This window comes from Anabrus simplex, chromosome 4 (genome assembly GCF_040414725.1).
Source record: "Anabrus simplex isolate iqAnaSimp1 chromosome 4, ASM4041472v1, whole genome shotgun sequence".
Classification (NCBI taxonomy): Eukaryota; Metazoa; Arthropoda; class Insecta; order Orthoptera; family Tettigoniidae; genus Anabrus; species Anabrus simplex.
Window position 1 is genome coordinate 238320566 of NC_090268.1, and position 25260 is coordinate 238345825.

The 25260-nt window shown below is 40.5% G+C and overlaps 1 protein-coding gene across 2 annotated transcripts in view; it reads left to right on the top strand.

The window, feature by feature from the left end:
* Window positions 1-25260, top strand: part of fand (Pre-mRNA-splicing factor SYF1 fand) — a 235098-nt gene that overhangs the window by 9280 nt on the left and 200558 nt on the right. The window contains exon 2 of one of the 2 annotated variants that reach the window (XM_067145462.2): window positions 12393-12583. The exons of the other annotated variant lie outside the window; for it this stretch is intronic. The gene's annotated coding sequence lies outside the window, so the exon portion shown is untranslated. The remainder of the gene's footprint in view (window positions 1-12392; window positions 12584-25260) is intronic. 2 annotated transcript variants of the gene reach the window in all.

Here is a 25260-nt window from a genome sequence, read left to right on the forward strand (position 1 = left end):
TTACTTCGTTCACGTAATTTGCCCAATTGTCTTTATGTTTTTATGGCATAGAAATGTTAGCTCAGCATTTGGAACAAAACCAGGCAAATCACGGTCATCGGCTTTTCGGTGGCCTGAGTCCCGATCTCACCCCTTCAATGACGGCCTGCCGTGCACTTTTCACTGTCGTATCCTTCCATTCTTTTGTCACTGTCTGCCCAATATTTACTTACAATTCATCTGTGTTAATTATAGCTTTATTGTGTGCCCTCAAACGTTTTATCTCCTTGAGATATCTGTGCCTCCAGTTAATAATTTCATCGGTTTCAATGAAAGCTGCTTTATTACCCCGTCTTAAATAACGGAAGCCTATATCATGTAAGAAGCGATACGTCGTTTTGGAAAATTGTGGCAAAGAATCTTCTCCATTTACCCAACTCAAAATCACGTTCAATGTCGGCGCTATATTAGCAAACAAAAGCTTTAGCTGTTTCACTGACTGCGCTGCTAATATTCATAGTCTTTAAAAATAATCCAGGACACTCATTATGATATTGCGTTCTTTTCCCCTGAGTTTACCTATGGAACGTTTCTTTTTAATTTGACGATCCATTGTACATCCTTCTGCACATTTTCTTCCAACTAAGAACTCCCCTGCATGAACACGAACTGACAACTACACAGAGTACACAAACACAACAAACACAATCCACTTGTCCTCAAGGACTATACATTTATCACTGATCGTGTCCGGCTCCATGGCTGAATGGTTAGCCTGCTGGCCTTTGGTCCAGAGGGCCCCGGGTTCGATTCCCGGCAGGGTCAAGGACTTTAATTTTCATTGGTTAATTCCAGTGGCTCAGGGGCTGGGTGTGTGTGCTGTCTTCAGCATTAGAATTCATCACAGGTAGGGCCCCTTTCTTATAGACGCGCAGTTCACCTATACAGCGTCAACTCGAAAGACCTGCACTCGGCTTCTTCGGAGGCCACATGCCATTAAATATTATATATATATCACTGATCTTTATTTAATCAATCTTATAATACTGATTAAATGAACACCATTGCACACGGCTGTCAGTATATTTAAAAGCTCACCAGCCAAGTCACTCGTGAAACGTAAACGAACGAGACGTTCTCCCTGACATAAATTAAGAGATATCGATATAAGGACTTGAGGTATGATTTCAAAATAACTTCCATATTGCCCCCTTCTTACCGGGCTGCTCAGCCGGAGAGCGAGAGTCTCAGACGTAGACCGTTCGCTTTCAGGCTATGCAAAAATTTTTAAGGGCAGGGATAGCTTAAGGACTAGCGACAAATGAAAGGAACACTAAAAATAGGTTATAGCATTTATTACAACTAGCACTCTCCACAAATAAATTACATTTTTACAAAATCTTGGTATCCTCTGATTATTTTCTTCTCCGCTAGTTTTCATTAATCAGGATTTTCTTCCTCAATAACTGCAGATATGCGACACTGCAAATACATAGACAGAAATTAGCCTACATTTAACTTGGTACCTAAAATAATCAATGTGGTTTTGAGAACACCTTTCTCTAATGAAAGTTTTTAAATTAATTTAAAATTGAATTAATTTCTTCTGTAACTCATTTGTGACTAATAATTGAATTATCACTTTCTCTCTTTAAGGGAAAAATTAAATAAAAATTCCACTGATGAAGTTATCCTCACATTATCTTTCACGGATTTTAAATATATCAACTGAAATATTTCTACTATTATTCTTTTAAAAATTTTCCTCAATAATTGCATAAATTGACATCGTGTCAAATCTGAATATTATTCATTCACTCAGAATTAATAGTTTTGCAAGGTTTACAATAATCCTTCTGTGATTCATATCCACGGACATGGCCCTTGCTTATTCATTTTTTTTAAAGACATAAGATCCTATTCTACCTTATTTTGCCATAAAATTTACTAAAGGTTCACATTTGAATAAATCATGACCACAACAAAATGACATTAAATCGACCCAAAATATGCGTGCAGCGGAAAGAAGATCGCGACGATTGTCGACAAGAAAAATATCACAATCCACAAAACATTACTACAACACACACCACACTCACACTAGGATCCAGGGCGATATTAAAAAAATATTTATAACGAATTCTAGTCCTTGATGTTTATTTTTTAAATTTAAGTCATAATCATGGAAAATTTTCTGATGACTGTATCGGATAAAATTATCATTGCGACAGATCGGAAGGTGATGATGTCAGGATTATCACTTTAATGATGAAATTAAGTTCACAACAATGTCCAAGGGAATATTAGTGATAGATATCATCCAAAAAAGTATCCTGCGAAAATGCCATAACGCAGGTCAAGATTAAACATACGCGCTTACGGTCCATGAGTTGCGACACTATTATTATTCTCCTAATATTATGGCTCTCAATTAATATGCACTTCATCCGTAGAAATTATGTTTAACAACATACTCTCTTCACACTAGACTCAATTAATGGATTCACAAAACAATCACCTAATAATAGATCCATTTCCAAGTCCAAAATTATATCACAATGCAGTAAATGTAATGAATGATCCGTCAAGATACAGCCGTGTTCCAGGCTCACATTTACCTAATCTGAGCACATATTAATCTCATTCAAGAACAAATAACATTTACACTCATGACCTTATTTGTATTTTTAACCCGTAATAAGGTGGAATTATTATTATTATTATTATTATTATTATTATTATTATTAACCGTATGTGGTCACATCCGTGTGGATTACAGTACAATAAAATTACAGATGACTCTAACACATCTTAAATCCATCGAAAGATTGCAGTATCACTGAGGGAAAATCTAACGTAATGAAATGCGCCGATATTCTGTCCCATCTGACTTCAATTAAATTATAATATCATTTTAAATCAAATCTAGATTATCGGAGAGGTCAAATTGATTTTAATATTCCTATTATGCTGGATTGGGACATTCAGAGTACATCTCAAAGACATCCACTCCAACTAACTAATAGAATCCAATACACATTCATACAACATCACTAACTACCTTGCACCACAGAAAGAAGGAATGAAAAGTCTAACTACTGAAATACTATGAAAAATTACTGCAAATGAATAAGAAAAGACAATGTTTACAATAAGTTTACAAAGATTGATAGATAATAAAATGATCATGTGGTACTCAAGTGAATGTTGAAACTGGATTTTTGGCAGATGATCAGGACATGGGTTGAATCACCCACCATCGGACTACGTCCCCTTCCATGTCTGAAGATGCCTCACATGCTTAGAAATTCATTGAAGCAGCGAGGACGGACAAGGAATAGCAGTGGACTACAACTTGCTGGTGTATGGGCATCTTGAAATATTCTCGAACTCCAGGTGGTCTTCCTCTTCTGTTTTTCCAGTAAAATAAGCTGAAACTAACCAAAAAGCCTTAAAATGTGTCCCACACACACACGATGATTAATATTTTGGGTGGAATACATATCTTTTCAATAATCCTCCATATTTTGTAGACTGATTTTATAATAATTCTGAACTGCCGAATGCTCAGTATTCAGGGAGGTTTGCAAAATAAAATTCCCCAGCGAAGTCAAAATGCAGCTGTCAGAAGAAGCAGCCAGAATAAGAATGAAGAGTTCCTTTGGAAATACCACTATATCATTGTCTTGAGACAGAGGTGTGTCGTCTTAATCGATCTTGATTGGTTGATCGCTTGCGCTCCGGCAGGTGTTATACTTTTATTGGCTGATACAGTTAGACGTACAGCGGCCTTGAGTTTATGGATCGGCCAGATTGATTCTCCCCTCATGTCACGTGGTACGCAGCTGACTGAAGGACACATGGAAAAAAAAATTCCCAGCTCTGTCCTCTTGCTCGCTCGACCGGGAAAATGTAGCTCCAAGTAGCTCGCTCCTCGACGACACGGAAATGATGAAATTCCCGCCCTGGCTGTTGAAATACTGTCCTAGCTCACTGACAATAATAAAATATTCTTTCTGAATAAAATATAGCAAAATTTGAAGGGCACCATATCCGAAGACCGTTTGCTTTGCTTTAACCACGCCATGATCCTTCTGCACTTTTTCTTCGAAATTAGATCCCCACATACGAGCATGAACTCACGAACCACACAAACGAAATACACTTTCCCTCAAGGATTGTACATATGTCACTGATATGTATTTGATGACTATTATACATACTACTAACGAAATGAGCACTGCACTGCATGCGACTGTCTGGAAATGTTAAAAGCGCATGTTTGGGAGATCACTACCGATACTTCAGCCAGACAGACAGCCTGCCGAGTCACGCTCAAAACCAAAATTCAAAGAGATATTCTTCCTGTCACAAATTAAGAACTAAGCAAGATAAGAACTTCGGGATTGTTTTAAAAATAACTTCCATATCTGAAGACCATTTGCTTTGCTTTGACTCCCCCATGCAAATTCAATAGGAAAGACGCTGGCCAGCGACTGACTTTTTCGTGCTTGCATATAAAATTCCCTGAACATGACTGAAAATAAACGCATATACTCCATTTTATTATCATTTAAATTTAAAAATAAACTTATCTACATCAAGCTGAAATGTTTCTTTACCAGCAGTGAAAAAAATAGGAAAATAATGAATATAAAATAGGAGTTATGACATGATAAGTTCTGTGCAATGAAGATTTTGCATTTGGCGAAACTTTCCATTATATTACAATTTTTCCTCTAAATTATTTTTTTTACATTCTTTTTTGTTAACGGCATCAAATGCGCCTTGAAATTCTGTACATAACATGATATTCACACATTTTAACTGAGAACATTCTGATTTACGGATATTTGGCAAACCAGCTGCATTAGAGTAGGACAGCGCTACCCGCAAAACATGGGAGAAGGAAAGAGATGGAATTATTACTGCTGTACTGCAATTTAAGGTTGGAACGCTCTATAGGATATATACTTGCTACACCATAACTCTACTAAATATTACATGGTAATGGTAATATTGCATGTCAACTCTACTAAACAACTAACTCGCTCTTTACCGTCAAGATTGTCTCCTCATATATGTGCCTGGCCAGGCGCCTAGAAAATTACCTTACAAAAATATATCTTTGTGAAAATTCTAGCGTGCGTAATACACAGTTTAAAATCATGGAATATTTTCATTCGTATCTCTGGAGACCTCATACGGAAGAGCTTCAGGAAATTTAGCATTTCTAATGCTATGGATGGCAGCGATGACAGCATTTTGTGGGAAGGTGATGGTGATGAAAGTTCTGAAGTTGGTACTGATGATGATGATGATGATGAATGAACTTGGATATCATTCTGGTAATGTTTGTTTGCTTTTATTTGTATTTTCTAATCATTTGATGTGTGTTAATAAAGACTGTAAATAATTATGACTTCGCCTTTAAAAAAAAAAAATTTTGTTCTTCCAAAATAAGGGTGGGGGTCTTATTCGGTGGTGGGTGGTATTTGAGATTATACGGTACTTCTTCCCCATTGGCTTGTGTTCTTTCTTGTATGTCCTTTAGCAGAAAGCTCACTGCTATCAGGGTGGATCTTGCTTTCCAGAATCCAAAGTGTTCATCAGGTAACAGTGGTTCCATCAGGTTACTTATTTTCTGTGCTAATAGTTTGGTGAGTATTTTAAATGCCACCGATTCTAGGCCTGTCTATTTCCGGTGCCTTGTTTACCTTGCTTGTTGAGATGGCCATTCTCACTTTTGAAGATTGTAGTTCTTTTTATCACTTTCCTCTCCTTTAACTTTGGTCTGGTTTCCTTACAGGCTAACACATCTCTCATATGATTCTCCCAGGTCTCCATGGGTATGTCTGCAGGGAATCTTGACTGCAGTGGTCTAAGTGCCTTGTAAGGGTTCTTCTCAGCATCCTTTACAAGCTTTTCATCATCCTTTGCCCTGAATTCCCGCTTTTTCAGCTTTAGTAGTACTCTGAATTTCTTCCTCGCTGTCTTGCCTTTTTGTCATTCACTAATGTGAGCCCCCCTTCCCTTAGCAGATAGTCCGCTACTATTTCCGCTTTGTTAGTTGCTTTATTTATTGGTCAGTTCAGGTCATCCACAGTTATCACTCTTTCATTCGCCTGTATTGTGTCTAAAGCTCTCTGTATACCGTCTACTATGTCTATTGCGCTGTACTCTGCTCTGTAGTATAGGCTACATCTAGTAATGTTCCTATTTTTGTTTTAATCACCAGTTGATTCTCCTCCTTGAGATTTGTTTCAAAGGGGGTAAGTTTTGAATTGATTAGACATGTTATTCCACCTGACGGCCTTCCTCTATCGCCTTTCCTCGCAAATGCGTGAATGTTATAGAATCCTTTCACTTTACACTTGTGATTCTGTGGTAATAAATGTCTCTGTCAGTATACAGATGTCGAACTCAATGAAAATGTCTCTCGGCGTTTGTCTTAATACACCTTCTAGTCCTTCTACGTTCCAGTTGAGAACTTCCACTTGATTGGTTCCATCTTATGATTTTTTCCTGTACCTCCAAGGGCCAGCATATGACGTCCTTTGGCCAAAATGCCCCCTCATGTATGAGGCGGTCCGTTCCAAAACTCGTCTTATCCATTTTTTTTTTTTAAATGAGTTAGACGTAGCATTGCCTTCTTGGTGATGTTTGTGATAGTTCTAACACAAAATTAAACACCAAAACTCGCCTTTTCCCATAGAAATCTGTCACCAAACTTAGGCTATTGTTCCATAACTTGCCTTATCCACGGCGCTTGTCATTCCAAAACTCGCCATATACAATCAACCAATAGGAATGGATAATTTCAGCACGTGACTCACGCTACAATTTACCCACGTTTTATGCCAGTCTTCCCACTCTTTGAGTTGTTCTTGAACTGTGTTAGTCTTTCATGCAGTTTTGTGCTGTGAATAGAGTGTATTAAGATGACCGAAAATATTGCTCTTGTTGTGGAAGGTATATAAAACTTGCTAATACAGAACAGTTTCACATTCAGGTCTGCCAAAAGACATTCTTGAATGTATTGCATGTCAGCAAAGATCGGGTTCAGAAGATTGCCAGAAATCACTTCACGACAGGGAAACTTCCAACAGAAAAGAGGGGAGGAGCTAGGATCAAACCAGAGTACACTGAAAAGAGGCACTCCGTGAAACGTTTCATTGAAAGTTTGCAGTGTTGTGAAAATCACTATTGCCGCGGAAAGTCACCGGTCAGACAGTATCTATCCGGAAATTTAAGCATCGCTAAGCTCTGCAGGATACTATCCTCATTTTTCCGTATTGAAAGTCAGTTAAAGTAGAACAATAAAAGTTTGATTTCCACCTATTCAATACTTTACAAGCAATTATAAAATTAGGATTTCACCCTTATTTTATTGCTAAATTATTAAAAACATAGGACATGTTTCGTTCAATTATTGAACATCTTCAGCTACATACATTTTTAACAAGGTCAAAATCGGTAATACTATTCTAATAACCTGCAACTTATTGTTTACTGCTAACAGAGTTAATCATAATAACTATTAAAATTCTTTTGAATATAAAACATTATATATTACATCGTCTTATTAAAACAATATTACTATTTGTAGTGTTTGATATTTTAAAATCTTGTTGTAAATTTGAATACAATGTTACAAGTTAGTCAGATATAAATACATTTACAATCTGTTGAAGTTGTTGAATATCTTAAAACTATCCGTTGGATACACATTAAAATCTTTTTGCTACTATTGGCGCGAGCATTACCACATCTTGTACTTTATGAATATAAAATCTTAGTGCACTCTCAAAACAGTTGAGTTTGGGTGTGACTAACAATCTTTTCATCCATAAATTAACAAAATGAAGCACACTGTTGATTATTATTTATAAATTTGTCGCATTTTAAATCTTTAACGTCCAATTGTTCAAATTCACGACTTGCTTTTAAACTTTACCAGTGTGGAGCAATTCTTCAAAACTTTAGCATGAACTCTGTCAAATGGTGACAGTCCAGTTATGATGATAAGCAATTAGTAACTTACTCGAACTTTACGGAAGTATGTTTGTTGACATCTCCTTTCTGCTTCTGCCTCAACACGAGGAGTACAAGTAGTCGTCAAACAGTTGAGTGCACAAATGTAAATACAGGCAGAAGTAGAAAGGAGATGTCAACAAACTTACTTTCGTAAAATTCGAGTAAGTTACTAATTGCTTATCATCATAACTGGACTGTCACTATTTGACAGAGTTTATGCTAAAGTTTTGAAGAATTGCTCCACACTGGTAAAGTTTAAAAGCAAGTGTGAATTTGAACAATTGGAGGTTAAATATTTAAAATGCGACAAATTTATAAACAATGTGCTTCATTTTGTTAATTTATGGACGAAAAGATTGTTAGTCACACCCAAACTCAACTGTTTTGAGAGTGCACTAAGATTTTATATTCATAAAGTACAAGATGTGATAATGCTCGCGCCAATAGTAGCAAAAAGATTTTAATGTGTATCCAACGGATAGTTTTAAGATATTCAACAACTTCAACAGATTGTAAATGTATTTATATCTGACTAACTTGTAACATTGTATTCAAATTTACAACAAGATTTTAAAATATCAAACACTACAAATAGTAATATTGTTTTAATAAGACGACGTAATATATAATGTTTTATATTCAAAAGAATTTTAATAGTTATTATGATTAACTCTGTTAGCAGTAAACAATAAGTTGCAGGTTATTAGAATAGTATTATCGATTTTGACCTTGTTAAAAATGTATGTAGCTGAAGATGTTCAATAATTGAACGAAACTTGTCCTATGTTTTTAATAATTTAGCAATAAAATAAGGATGAAATCCTAATTTTTTAATTGCTTGTAAAGTATTGAATAGGTGGAAATCAAACTTTTATTGTTCTACATCGCTAAGCTTTACAAAATGTAGAACAAGAAATCACCTGAAGAAGTGAGGGTGAAGCGGTGGTTCTTCCATGAAATTTTTACGCGTTGCTACAACATAGGATTCGGAACACCAGTTACAGACGCTTGCTCAAAGTGCATAGAGCTCAAGGAGAAAATTAAACTTGAAAGTTCAAACGTATCACTGAAGAATGATTTAATCTTGGAACTTAGAGTACACAGACTAATGGCTGCAGCTTTTTTCAAAAAGCTCCAAGAAGAAAGGGACAGCATGGCAATATTTTCATTTGACTGCCAAAAGAATCTTCTGAATCCAAAAGTTCCAGATCAAATTGCCTATTACAGTCACGAATTGTACAACTATGATTTTACCATTGTGAGGGGTACCTCACATGCCAAGTTGACAAAGGAGAATGTTTTTACATACACATGTATGGAGCATGAATTCAACAAGGGGTCTAATGAAACGTCATCTGCAGTTTACCATCGATTATCACAAAGTGATTTGTCAAACTTCACTACTATACGAATTAGTGCGGAGGACAGAACCGCAAATCTACAATGATTGCAATGTGCTCATATTTCTTGACACACACAGCTCCGCCTAATATAGAAAGTGTTGAATTGGTCTTTCCTATGACAGACCACTCACTTCTGCCCTCTGACGGGGTATTTGCTCAAGTCGAGAGAGAGATACGGAAATGCCCTATAATCTGTAATCCAGCAGAATATGAAGACATCTTCAGCAAACATGCTGAAGTCTTCAAGTTTGGCAGAGACTGCTCGGTGAACAATTGGAAAATGGTTTCTGAAAATATGATGAAAATGCCTGCATCTTGGCACTTTGAATTTTCGTCAGTGAAACGATTTGTTATTAGCAAAGACTCACTGGGAAATGTCACCCTTATGGGGAGAACCTCATTACAACTCAGACATCGGTTTAGGAAAATCCGCAGTGAAAAAGGGAAAACGCCTGCGAGATACGCTAATGCCACCTGAATTATTGCCAGGAGTAAACTTGAATCCCGCCAAAGTAAAGGATGTAAAAAGTTTGCTTGAAAAGCATTTTGGAATGGATTGGGATAGGAATGAGTTGCTTTCTTTTTATAAGAATCTGTTCACCTCAATTTCTGTAGACGAAAACAATCTTGTTGAAGAAACAGAAGTTCTTTGTGATGGACCTCAAGAGGAGGGAACAGATTTGAGAGTTTGATTAACAACAAAGTGATGTTTTATTGTTCAAGTTACTTCTATTGTGAGTGCAGTGTAGCCTATAAAGGAAGAATTCTCTCCAAATACTATGGATAGGATGTAAATATGATAAATCACACTGCTGTGTTTAATTTATTTGTGAATATCATTATACTGATAGCAAAAAGGTGCATGAGTGTACTGGTAAGTTTTATTACAACATTATATTCTCAATCCTTTCATTTTTCTTGTTTAAAAATAAGTTGTGTGAGGTAATATATTTTGAATTTTTTTGGGTGCTCCAAAACTCGTCTTATCCAAAATACAAATGTAGTTTATTGACGTTCTACTAATTATATTTATAATTCTTCAGTAAGAGAACCCTATGACATTGGACTTGAACGCGTCGTAATACATTTAAACAAGTGAGACTTATATTACAAAAATTACAGGTTTTTCGCTTTTCCTGAAAAATCACTTATGATGGATAAGACGAGTTTTGGAACAGACCGCCTCATATATATATATTTTTAAATGATATTTGTTCGTGGCGTCGACCTCTGTAGATCTTTTGCCACTACTTACACCATATGATATGAATCTGCATGTAATTGTAATTGCTGAAGTGTAGAGTGTTGAATGTGAGGAGAGGAATGTTAAGGACGACACAAACACCCAGGCCAGGGATATTAATCATTTACAACTAAAAACCCCTGACCCGGATGGGAATCGAATCGAACCCCGGGCGGTGACAGGCGGACGCATTGCCCCCACACCGCAGAGTTGGACTGCCCCCTCATATACTTTGTCATGTTCTTTCACTGGGATGCCTATTTTGAATGCGATTCTGGTATTGGTGTCACTAACCATTCAACAATTTATTGTTCCAGACACCTTATATTTCCTTAGGTATTCTTCTGTGTCTTCTTCCGTGGTTTCCAGGGTCAGATTTCCTAGATATAGCCATGCGTCTCCGTGTACTGTCTTCAGCTTGCTTTCCCCTTGTTTTGTGCCCCTTATTCTTTCTCTTGTATCCTTTTCTCCTTCCCCCTCTGATACTTGTCCACTCCTGGGTCCCTTTCTTCCTCTCATCACTCTCGTCCACTGTTGTTCTTCTTCTCTCTGCTTTACATTTTCATCCGCACCGGGTTTAGAATTTCTTTCGGTTCCGGTAACCATCTCAGTTTCTATTTCCTCCTTGGATTCCGTCGTTTCTCGTGGGTATTTTGCCCTGTCTTGCGTTCTTCTTCTCGTATTTCGTATTCTCTCTCCTCTGCTCTCTCTCCTCCTCCATGATAAGGTTTATTGCTTCCGGTGTGTTTGCATCCTTTTGTTGTGATATCATTGATCTTCCGGTCTCATTCCTTATTTCCTCTTTTATTAATGCTATAATGCTGTTTGTGATATCCTCTATCATGGTTTGTAGTTGCCGGTTGATTTTTTCCATAATTTTTTCTTCCAACTCCTCGTCGTTAAGTACTTTATGTCGCCCTTGCTTACTTGGCCCACTTGTGTCTCCAACCTGTCACTATTGTCATCTCTGTTTTGCTCTACGTCTGCCGTTGACTTGCTGCCACTCTTCTCTCTAGTTTAAGCTGCATCTGTGGTAGCAGGTGCGTTTGAACTATTGAGATCTGCTCCAAGCACGTTGTTGGTATATCGGTTGTCACTTGATTACTCGCGGCTATCTTCTCCATATTGTATTTCCCCGTTAGATCTCAAGCTGCGTTTATACTAGTGGAACTACCTCGCGAAAGTGGCCCGGGCGAAACTTACTCGCTTCGAATTAAATTTCGCACTACCCAAAACAGAGCCTTCGACAAGCCGGAAAGCTTCAGTTCTGGTTTTGCAGCCAATATGGAAACTTGGTTTGATCCTCCAGCCGCTACAATACTTCATTATCTTACAGTAGATTAGTGTCATAAAAGTGTCGTTAAGTTGAAATAAATTTCAGTTTTTGTACGAAATTGAAGTGTTGCATTTTTCGTGCCTATCAGTGTAAGTTCTTCACAATGACCCAAGAATGCTTCAAAATAGGTACTGGTAGGTTCAAAAAGGTAATGAAATGACACAGTTTTGCATTATATACCAACAGTAATTGCTTACCTGATCCAGTGACTCTGTTCTCATTTTCGTTCGATCTTTCGCTTCAATATGATCCCAGTAGCACTTTCACCTTCCCTTTCACTCTAGAAATAGGAAAGTTTAGTTGAGAACTAATTTCCTTCCAAGCATCATCTCTTTTATTGCGATTTAAATAGTTTTTGTTTTTCGGATTCCACATAAAATCTCGATTTTTGTAGAGGTCGATGAGCTGCAAGCACTGTTCTTGATTCATCCCTCGTGCAACTATGGGGACCACGTTTACACTGAGCGAAATTCGATGAGTGAAACCGTTTGATGCGTGGACAAAAACCGACTGAGCTCCAGCTTGCAGCGAGGGCCCTCACTCTGCAATTACTCAGGGGGTGGGAGCGTCTGCACGCAGCTTCAGGTTAGTACTGTTGTTGCTTGTGTTTTTGTGAGCTGTCCTTCTTGTTGGGTGATTGCCGTCCTCTCTGTATTGGTTCTCCCCGCTAGGTGTCGGATTTTGGTTGCTGTTACTTGCAGTATCCTGTATTGGTCCAACAGATGTTGTTACTTGTCTCTTCGGTCGTCTGTTTTCTTCGAACTGATTTTCCCCGTTAGGTGTAAGGCTCGGGTGTCAGGATCAGGCGGCTACTCCTTGTAGTTTCATGCATAGAGCACATTCGATTCACACTTCCATACTGTCCGAAATCTTTACATGTAAGAGTCCAAAAATGCCCGAGATGAATGGTACAGGAACGGACTAGCTGATGTATTCGTGCTTCGCTACGGAATTCTCAGAAAGACTGTCTTTGTGGTTTTCCCAACTGAAGTCAACACAGGTCATTACAATGATGTCATCAGGAATGTAGCTATTAAAAGAAATGTTATATAAAATACCTGATCAAATGAAAAACCGCACATTTTCTCACTTTTAACGAACAGTATTATTGTGACGATCTAACAGTCCAAAATTCCAGTTCTGGAATGACCAGGCCGCAGACAGCTGCGATCAGTCCTCTGCCATTATTCTGTTAAATGTGCACACTGCTCATTCCAATCAGTGCCTCAGAGTAGGGATTGAATAGCTGGAATGCTATGATGAATCAGTGTGTTACATACCAGTAGTATCACAGAATTTATGAACCAGAGGAATGGCATGCTGAAGGAGAGAGGTAGAGAGAGATCTAACTCCCCAGCTACTTCCCGCCAACCACGAACCTGCTACGCCTGCGTAGCAGGGGGAGAGGTGATACTCCCAGGTGGCGGATAGGGGGGTCCTAACCGGCTTGCCGGCGGACTTGAGGGAAATAAAATACCTCTCGCGGACCAAACACACTACCCCCTGCGGGTGGGGGACGCACATGTAGAATACACCCGCGGTATCCCCTGCCTGTCGTAAGAGGCGACAAAAAGGGGCGACCTTGGCGCGGACATGGATTGCGGTTTGGTATAATGTGATGGACCTCCTGTGGATGGGAGAGGCTGAATACATCCATAGGTAATCCCTGCCTGTCGTAGAAGGCGACTTAAAGGGTCATGTGGCCATGGTCCCCTCTTTATTTTTTATTATTTTTCCGAGGGTCAGATGCAGACCATTCGAAATTTTGATGTGCGTGCTGCTCGGCGATGGAGCTCCTATGTGTGCGACTACGCTCGAAAGCCCGTGCCAGCAACCACCCAGGACGCGGCGGGTGGGAGTGTCATGTACCCGGGCAGTAGTATCCGCCTGACAACGCAGGTCCCCGCACAGCCGAATGCCAGAAGGACATATTCTTATTAATTATTTTTATTTATTTTTTCTATGTTTAGTGCTCTGTACACGCTATGGGGTACATGCTATTGCGGGTGACTGGAGGAAGGGAGTCTTAGTGCTCATTGCCTCAGTCATACCGTATTAGGCATCGTCCAACATCGGACCCCGGGCAGTACCTGCTATGACCAGGTGGGTATTGCCTTGGCTGCTTGGTTCGGCTACAGAGACCCCTGATTGGAGTGGGTGGCATTCAGGGAGGAAGCTATCGGGCATGGCTTCCAAACGAAGTTGTCTCTCTCAAGGTGGTCGCCCACCTAAGTCTTTAACTTTTGCTTTCCTGAGAGGTTCAACTCCCTGGGAACATGCGCAGCGCGAAGGAATGGGATCCCGCTTCCCTAGGTTTCTGGTCGCTACCAGAACCGATGGGCACGATTTTAAGCTGGTGAAGTCGATCCTGTTTAGTAGACACATCGAAGGCGCCTATGGCGAACTGGAGGAACTTAAGAAAATGCGCAACGGTAGTTTGCTTCTAAAGACTCGTACAGCACTGCAAGCTGATCAGTTGCTTAAGTGCGAGCACTTTGGCGAAATCCCCGTCAGAGTGGAGGAGCATAAGTCCTTGAACCTGGTTCGCGGAGTCATCTTTCACCGCGACCTTATTTTGAACACTGACGACGAGTTGATGGAAGACATGAAGAACCGTGGCGTGACACACGTCCGGCGCATTACGCGCAAGGTCAACGGTGAAGACGTTGCCACTGGTGCCTTCATTGTCTCTTTCAAGTTGTCAGTGTTACCAGAGAAAGTCAAGGTAACAACTTATCGTTGCGATGTGAGGCCGTACATCCCGCCTCCTATGCGATGCTATCAATGCCAGCGATTCGGACATATGGTATCTCGTTCGAATCAGGCTGTATGTGGTACATGTGGACGAGTAGCTCGCGGCGCGGAGGAGTGCACAACTCCATACAAGTGCACTAACTGCTCCGGTTTTCATTCTCCTCGGGATCGGAATTGTCCGACATACCTGAGTGAGAAGAAGATCCAGGAGATCAAGACCCTGGATGGTCTTTCCTACCAGGAAGCGCGCCGTAAGTTTAAGTCTACGAATACACCTGCCCGTACACTCGACTACAGCATGATAGCTCAGAGTCTTCCAGGTTCGTCATTCACAACCTCGACACCTGTCCAGACCGCTGCGCCCAAGGCGACTGTTGCTGCTCCCAGCAACGTCGCAAATAGTCAAAGCTCGAAGGGGGGGACCACCCCACCTTCAACCAATCAGAAGTCTGTGCCTGCTGGCAGTTCCCAGCCGGCACAGCAAGGGGGGAAAAGAAAAAGTCTCCCCCCCTAGGAGGTCGACGAAAGTCGTGCCCCAGCCGGCGGAGGCGGCATCGTCGACCAGGGCTGGGAAACCATCTCCCAGCCCGTCTAAACTAGAAAAGAAGAAGGGAAAGAAGAGCGCCCGTCCTGAGCGCTCTCGGACTTCCCCTGCGAAGGAGAAGTCATGCCCCCCATCTGGGGGATATGAGTCTGCGCAGGAGGCACTCCTGTTCCCAAACCTGCGCGCTCTCCTCGTAGGGGACCCCATCGCGCCTGAAAAGCGTCGAAGTTCTGGGCGGCACCCCTGCCGTCTTTTGATGACGGGTTGGATGTCTCGCTGTCCTCTACATCTACGGATGTAGAACTAGATAGCGTTTAGGCTTACGAGCATTTTGTCGCTCATTACCTAACACTCCCTTTATAGTCCACACTATGGCACTGTTACAGTGGAATTGTAACGGTTATGACAGGCATCTTGCTGAGTTACGTCAGCTTATTAGTGAGTACGCAGCGAGTATAGTCTGTATTCAGGAGACCAATTTCAGACCTGGTCATCATACGGTCTTGAGGAATTTCGAACTATACTCGACAGAACGATACTATGCTCACCGGGCTTCCGGAGGCGTTGGCATTTTTGTACGTTCTGATAGCTACAGCGAAGAGGTTCCATTAAGAACCCCTCTTGAGGCTGTAGCTGTTTGCGTCTCGCTGCCTGTCATAGCAACAGTATGTAATGTTTATCTTCCACCAGGCCAGCATCTGAACATCAATGATGTCACTGATCTTATAGATCAGCTTCAACCACCCTTCCTCTTATTGGGTGATTTTAACGCCCATCACCCCATATGGGGCTCTGAGACGCCTTGCCCCCGAGGAAGAGAGCTGGAAACACTTCTAACAGATCTGGATTTATGTATTTTGAACACAGGGGAACCAACTCACTTTAGTGTACGTTACGGCACATACTCTCGCATGGACGTTAGTCTATGCAGCCGAACGTTGGTTCCACTGTTTCGGTGGAATGCACACGATGATCTCTGTGACAGTGACCATTTTCCCATCATTCTTACTTTGTTGAAACATAAACCCGTCGAGGCTCCCCCTCGATGGATTCTTAAACATGCTGATTGGCCAAAGTACACATCACATCACGTCACCCAAGTTATTCTTGCTGCTGCTGAGGAGTCCATTCCGTTTTTCTTGGGGACTCCTCGCCGAAAACTCGTTCCTTGGTGGAACGATGAAATAGCAGCAGCCATCAAAGAACACCGTCGCGCTCATAAACGTTACCGTCGACAGCCTACTGTGGCCAACTTGGTAACATTTAAGAAACTCCGCGCTAAGGCGCGAGTTCTTATTCGACAAAGTAAGAAGGCTTCATGGGAGAGATATGTGTCGTCCATGACGTCACATACTCCATCATCTCAAGTGTGGACGAAACTTCGACGAATTTTGGGTATTCAAGGATCATCTGCTGTACCGGGAATTTCCATTGCAGGCAGTGTCGCCACTGATCCCCTCGCGATTGCTAACCATCTCGCTAGTCATTTCGCGGATGTCTCTGGCTCCGGGAATTACTATCCTGATTTCCTCCCTCTGAAGCGGGAGGCAGAACGTCATCACCTTAGTTTTGCCACCCAAGTTTCAGAGGACTACAACGTGCCCTTTACGGTGTGGGAACTCCGCAGCGCCTTAGCGCTTTGCAAGGACACGTCTCCTGGACCGGACAACATTCATAACCAGATGTTGAAACACCTTAGTGATGATAGTTTACTATATCTCCTTCGTGTGTTCAACCGGATCTGGACAGAGGGTGATTTTCCATCTCAGTGGCGAGAGGGCATAGTCATCCCTGTACTCAAGCCTGACAAAGATCCTAAGTATGCAGGAAGTTACAGACCGATTTGTCTTACAAATTGCCTGTGTAAGCTATTTGAGAGGATGGTAAATCGCAGACTCGTGTGGTGTCTGGAGAAACAAGGCCTCTTGTCCAAGTACCAATGTGGATTTCGAGCCGCTCGATCCACCACAGACCACTTGGTACGCCTGGAGAGCTCTATCCAGGATGCGTTTCTCCGCAAACAGCACTTGGTAGCTGTCTTCTTCGACTTGGAGAAGGCCTACGACACCACCTGGCAATATGGCATTCTTTCAGTCCTGCATCAATGGAGATTCCGAGGTAACTTGCCGGTATTTATTGCAAATTTTTTGTCCCTCCGTCTATTCCGTGTCCGAGTAGGGAGGACATATTCGCAATACCACGTTCAAGAAAATGGAGTCCCACAGGGATCGGTTCTTAGTGTCACTCTGTTCGCGATTGCCATAAACGGTATTGTCGCTGCTGCTGGTCCAGCCGTAATACCGTCCCTATATGTGGATGATTTTGCTCTGCACTATAGGTCGTGCAGTATGGCAGTCGCAGAGCGACAGTTACAGCAAGCTATTAGGAGGGTAGATCAGTGGACCTTAGAGCGTGGCTTTCGTTTTTCCACCACAAAGACCTGTGTTGTCCACTTTTGTCGCCAATGTTCTCTTCACCCTTCTCCTGAACTTTATTTAGGAAATGTAGCTATACCTGTAGTTGACACTTACCGTTTCCTTGGGCTCCTTTTCGATAATAAATTATCGTGGGAGCCACATGTGCGGCAGTTGAAAGTGCAATGTGCTAAGAAGCTTAATATCCTGAAGTTTCTTAGCAGCACTTCTTGGGAGGCTGACCGCGCGGTGCTCCTACGATTCTATAGGGCACATATTTTATCTCGCCTAGACTACGGCAGTGCAGCATATGGCTCAGCAAGACCAAGCGTTCTTGCGAAGCTAAATGGCATTCACCACAGCGGGGTTAGGTTGGCGACGGGAGCCTTTCATACGAGCCCCATAGCTAGCCTGCTCGCTGAGTCTGGTGTGCCGCCTTTACACCTGAGGCGACAGCAACTGCTTCTTACCTATGCTGCTAATTTGCGACAGATGCCACTACATCCAAGCTATTCTAGCGTTTTCAACAATGGCAACATTTTGCTGTACGCCGCTCGTCCCCGAGCAACGCGGCCGGTTGGAATACGTTTAGATAGCAGTTACAGATTGTTTGACGTACCTTCGGTTCCTTGCCTTGTCAGACAACCAAGTGGGGTACCTCCGTGGGTAGTACGGCGACCTGAAATAATTCTGGACCTACACACTGGCCCGAAGGAGAACACGGACCCTTCGATTTATCGGAGGCTCTTCTTATCCGTTGTTGGTCGCTATCCAGGCTCAGTCGTCGTCTACACGGATGGTTCAAGGATGGACACGAGGGTGGGCTGTGCGTTCGTTGTCGACAATGATAGGTTTCTTTTCGCTCTCCTGGATACCTGTAGTGTGTACACAGCAGAGCTCTATGCTCTCTGTAGAGCTTTGCGGTACGCACTGTACAATGAACACCGTCACTTTCTTGTGTGTACGGACTCCTTGAGTTTACTCCAGTCTATTGATACCTGTTTGCCTCGGCACCCTCTGGTGCAGCGGATTCAGGACCTGCTGGCCGGGTGTTCGGATGCCGGCACCAGAATTACTTTTCTGTGGCTCCCAAGCCACATGGGCATCGAGGGAAACGAGTTAGCAGATCGGGCTGCCAAGGAGGCAGTTACACTGCCCCCGTTGCCTTTCAAGGTTCCAGCAAGTGATATTTGCTCTCAGCTGAGACATCTGGTCATGTCTCATTTGGAGATGGAGTGGCAGGCCATTCCACTTCCCAATAAGCTGAGACCGATAAAAGGAACAACGAAGGTATGGAGGACTTCCCTTCGGGCTTCGCGAAGGGAAGCCGTGGTATTATGTCGTCTTCGGATCGGCCACGGTATCATAACTCACTCGCATCTTTTGAAAGGAGAACCCCCTCCGGTGTGTACCTGCGGCGACCATCTTACCGTGGTACACATCCTTACGGAGTGTATGGACCTGGTCGATCTTCGCCGTAGTCTTAACCTTCCGGGTACCATCTCCCTTATCTTGCGAGATGACGAGCAGTCAGCAGACCTCGTCATCCGCTTTATGAGGGATAGTGGTCTGTTTTACCGTATCTAGTGATGTCCTTTGTCTTCGTGTATTTGTTTCCATTACGCTTTTAACCTATTGACTTCATTTTAGTTTGTGTTGCGTATTTTAATGTGTTATTTTAACGTCTAATGTAAATGAAGTATCTATATATGCACCACCAGGCAATGCCTTATTCCTTTTCTCTCTGTATTTTCTCTTATTTTATTAGAAATAAGGCATTGTGAATTAGATCCACTGCTGTTTTAATCTCATACTCATTCTTTCATCACCATATTTTTAACTCTGGTTAGTGGATACGTTTTAAAATTTTAAATATCATGTATCATGTCGTCCATCACGTTCCATTAGGGGCCGATGACCTTCGATGTTAGGCCCCTTAAAACAACAAGCATCATCATCATCATCTCATTTCCCGCCAATATTCAGGCAGGCTGTTATATTCGGTAGGCAGCAGTAATCCCATCTATCGGAGATGAGTGGCAGCAGAAGACACAAAGCACATCACAACAAACCATGGTCAGTGTGATGTTATTGTTGATCAATTTTATGAACTTTCTATATTGTAGGCCTTCTCATTTAGTTTTCTTCTGACTCTGTGATATTAAGACAGCTTATAAAATTATTTATAGCTTATACTGTAGTTCCTCATTCCCCGACTTTATATACCGATTTTCATTAAATTCTGTGTACGCATTTTCTCGTGACTCGGCGCTGATATGGACTTAGCAACAAAAATCTAAATTCATGAATATCTCTGTTAGGGCTACTAATAACATAAATATTTGAGAATTAAATTTTAGGCCTTCCCCTAAACTACCATTTCACTCAGCGTGAATAAAATTATGTATGGTCTAGATTGTAGCGACTTATTCCCTGACATTACATACCAATTTTCATTAAATTATTTTCAGCCGTTTTCTCATGATGCGCGTATGTACAGACAGACAGAAATTATGGAAAATTATGAAGTGTATTACCTTGTTACTGTGGACACGACCAATACAGAAATACCATTCTTTTTTAAATTCTGAGCAATGTAAAGACAGAACTCTTATTTTGTATATATACATAGATACAAGGAAGTTGATGATTATATTGTAAAAGAACATGCATTGAAAATGCTTACTCACAGATTAGAAAGCAGTTGGCAAGTACTGGTAAGGGAAAACATTTAAGTCCCAAATATAAGGAAGGAAAAATTATCCAAAGGTGGCAAGAGTATGTAGAAAACATTTATAAAGGAGAAGTGGATAAAAATATACTTTAGAATGAAATTTATTATGTTGAACATGGAGCTGAAATGTTACGCGAAGAATTTGTAGTCATGAAAAGAATTTAAAATGATTAAAAACACCTTGAGTTCACACAGTCCCTATGGAAATACTGTGGACTCTGGGTGGAGATACAAAATCAGAAGTTTTCAAATGAATCCTAAGGAATTTTGAACAAACTCTTCTAACACACATTTCTAAAAGGGAAGGTGAAGAGAAATGTGAAGATCGTAGGACCCTGAGCATGATATCACATGTGTCAAAGATCTTGACAAGAATGATATGCCATAGGATAGAAAGAAAAGTAGTAGAATGCATTCCAGATGATCAGTACTTGCCAACTGCTTTCTAATCTGTGAGTAAGCATTTTCAATGCATGTTCTTTTACAATATAATCATCAACTTCCTTGTATCTATGTATATATACAAAATAAGAGTTTGGTTTAATAGATATATATTTACCAGATATTGTAATAGGAGTTGAATCATGGCTGAGAAATGATATAATGGATGCAGAAATTTTCTCACGGCACTGGAGTGTGTATTGTAGAGATAGGATAGGAAAGGTGGGAGGGGGAGTATTCATTCTGGTGAAAGAAGAATTTGTAAGCTACGAAAAAGTTAAAGATGAGACACATGAAATTCTAGGTGTAAGGCTCATTTCTAAAGATAATAGGCAACTTGATATATTTGGAGTGTACTGATCGGGAAAGGGTAGCACTGATGCGGATTCGGAATTATTTGATAGGATAGTCAGCTATGTGGGAAACGACATGGAAAGAAATGTGATTGTAACGGGAGATCTGAATTTGCCAGATGTCAATTGGGAAGGAAATGCGAACGACAGGAAGCATGACCAACAAATGGCAAATAAGTTAATATGGGAAGGACAGCTGATTCAGAAAGTGATGGAACCAACCAGAGGGAAAAATATCCTGGATGTGGTGCTGATAAAACCAGATGAGCTCTATAGGGAAACTGAAGTAATAGATGGTATTAGTGATCATGAAGCTGTTTTTGTGGTAGTTAAAAATAAATGTGATAGAAAGGAAGGTCTTAAAAGTAGGACTGTTAGGTAGTACCATATGGCTGATAAAGCAGGTATGAGGCAGTTTCTAAAAAGTAACTATGATCGGTGGAAAACGGTGAATAAAAATGTAAACAGACTCTGGGATGGGTTTAAAGAAATTGTTGAGGAATGCAAAAACAGGTTTGTACCTTTAAGGGTGGTAAGGAATGGTAAAGATCCACCGTATTATAATAGAGAAATAAAGAGACTAAGAAGGAGGTGCAGACTGGAAAGAAATAGAGTTAGAAATGGCTGTGGAAGTAAGGAGAAATTGAAGGAACTTACTAGAAAATTGAATGTAGCAAAGAAGGCAGCTAAGGATAACATGATGGCAAGCATAATTGGCAGTCATACAAATTTTAGTGAAAAATGGAAGGGTAATATAGGTATTTTAAGGCAGAAACAGGTTCCAAGAAGGACATTCCAGGAATAATTAATGAACAACGGGAGTGTGTATGTGAGGATCTTCAAAAGGCAGAAGTATTCAGTCAGCAGTATGTAAAGATTGTTGGTTACAAGCATAATGTCGAGATAGAGGAAGAGACTAAGGCCAAAGAAGTATTAAAATTTACATATGATAACAATGGCATTTACAATAAGATACAAAAGTTGAAAACTAGAAAAGCGGCTGGAATTGATCAGATTTCTGGGGATATACTAAAGACAATGGGTTAGGATATAGTACCATATCTGAAGTACTTATTTGATTATTGTTTGGTCGGAGGAGCTATACCAGATGAATGGAGAGTTGCTATAGTAGCCCCTGTGTATAAAGGAAAGGGTGATAGACATAAAGCTGAAAATTACAGGCCAGTAAGTTTGACATGCATTGTATGTAAGCTTTGGGAAGGCATTCTTTCTGATTATATTAGACATGTTTGTGAAATTAATAACTGGTTTGATAGAAGGCAATTTGGTTTTAGGAAAGGTTATTCCACTGAAGCTCAACTTGTAGGATTCCAGCAAGATATAGCAGATATCTTGGATTCTGGAGGTCAAATGGACTGTATCGCGATTGACATGTCTAAAGCATTTGATAGGGTGGATCATGGGAGACTACTGGCAAAAATGACTGCAATTGGACTAGACAAAAGAGTGACTGAATGGGTTGTTATATTTCTAGAAAATAGATCTCAGAGAGTTAGAGTAGGTGAAGCTTTGTCTGACCCTGTAATAGTTGAGAGGGGAGTTCCTCAGGGCAGTGTTATCAGACCTTTATGTTTTCTTATATATATAAATGATATGAGTAAAGGAGTGGAATCAGAGGTAAGGCTTTTTGCGGATGATGTTATTCTCTACAAGATTGTGAGCATCTGCAACGTGACCTCGAAAATGTTGTGAGATGGACAGCAGGCAATGGTATGTTGATAAACGGGGCTAAAAGTCAGGTTGTGAGTTTCACAAATAGGAAAAGTCCTCTCAGTTTTAATTACTGCGTTGATGGGGTGAAAGTTCCTTTTGGGGATCATTGTAAGTATCTAGGTGTTAATATAAGGAAAGATCTTCACTGGGGTAATCACATAAATGGGATTGTAAATAAAGGGTACCGATCTCTGCACATGGTTATGAGGTTGTTTAGGGGTTGTAGTAAGGATGTAAAGGAGAGTGAATATAAGTTTCTGGTAGGACCCCAACTAGAGTATGGCTCCAGTGTATGGGACCCTCACCAGGATTACCTGATTCAAGAACTGGAAAAAATCCAAAGAAAAGCAGCTCGATTTGTTCTGGGTGATTTCCGACAAAAGAGTAGCGTTACAAAAATGTTGCAATGTTTGGGTTGGGAAGAATTGAGAGAAAGAAGAAAAGCTGCTCGACTAAGTGGTATGTTCCGAGCTGTCAGCGGAGAGAGGCGTGGAATGACATTAGTAGACGAATAGGTTTGAATGGCATCTATAAAAGTAGGAAAGATCACAATATGAAGATAAAGTTGGAATTCAAGAGGACAAACTGGGGCAAATATTCATTTATAGGAAGGGGAGTTAGGGATTGGAATAACTTACCAAGGGAGATGTTCAATAAATTTCCAATTTCTTTGAAATCATTTCGGAAAAGGCTAGGAAAGCAACAGATAGGGAATCTGCCACCTGGGCGACTGCCCTAAATGCAGATCAGTATTGATTGATGAAAAAAAAAAAAGGAAAGGAAAAGGAACAACAGAAACCATATTAAGCCTTTGATAATTGAGAAACATCTACAATTCATGATTGCATTCATAGAAATAAGAAATCCTTTGGTAATTGGAAATGGGACATCAGTTTCAACCTCTAAGGAATGTGAACGTAGGTTATAGAGAATAATACAGCATTTATAGAAAACCCAGATTGCTCTTGTAGGAAAAGAACCGCTGCCATATAAGATAACCAAAAGTTTAAAAGACAAGGATGTGGGCTCTCACCAGATTGATTCAATCTATATATTGAAGAGGCTATGAAGGAATTTAATGAGACAAACCAGCATGGAATAAAAGTCAATGGAAAACTTTTCAACATTATGAGATTTGCAGATGAGATTTCTGAAAGTGAGGCAGAACTGCAAGAGGTTTTATAAAAGCTAAACATAAGCTGAAAGGAAAAGTGCAATATCAAGATTAAAAATAGAATTTAAAACTAGATGGAATAAGGGTTTAACAAGTTAAATCTTGTTACCTTGGAAGTTGAATAACCTCTGACATAAAGTGTGCAAATAATGTAGCAGCAATATTGCTGTTGGGAAACAAGCTTTTATGTGAAGATTTCTGTTAACATCAAGTTATTGTGAAAAAAAAAAAAAAAAAAAAAAAAAAAAAAAAAAAAAAAAAAAAAAAAAGGAGAGATATCATTTGTGTAAACCTCTGCATGGAGTGTTACTTCATATGCATCAGAAACCTGGACACGACACTTAGGAAAGCAGAAAAATGTAAAATTAGATAATTTCAAATGTGGTACTGGTGACAGATGCTGAAAATTTCTTGAACTGAGAAAGTGAAAAATTAAAATGATGTACAGAGAGTAGGTGACAAACTAAGATTCCTGGAATCTCTATAATACATGTAATAAAACATTCTGAGTAGTTCCTAGTATGCATACGAGGCAAGGTAGAAGGCCAGTGAGGGAAAGGAAGATCCATAATTGCTTTCATGGACGACGTCACAAGAGAATGGCCTTAATTTGATGTCATAGAGAGCGCCAGCAAGAGAGAACTGATGTATGAAAATGCCACCCACCGATCTCTGGGTTGAGGAGACGAGAAGAAGATAATTTATTGCAGAAGTCATGTATCCTGTGCTCTGTGTGTTGTCTCTTCATCCGTTTGGCTTTTGTCACGCTGGTCAACTCGTTCGTGACAACTGGGGCAACATCTGCCATCACAGATTCTCTGAGATAACTTAGGAAGAAGAAGTTTTTCACAGAAGTACCTTGCATAGCAAACACTTGTCATCATATAGTTAAAAGGAAGAAACAAGCTTGGAAAAGATGGCTGAGAAACAGAACAACAGAATGCAAAACAGAATACAGGCGCTGCAAAAAGGAGTGCTCCAAGATGGTTCAAGAAGAGAAAAAGAAATGCTGGCAAAAATTCACTGAATCTCTGCAAGAAAATATAACCAGAAACAAAAAGATCTTATTCCAGTGGGTTTAAAAAGAAGAAAAACCCAGCGGAAGGTGTTAACT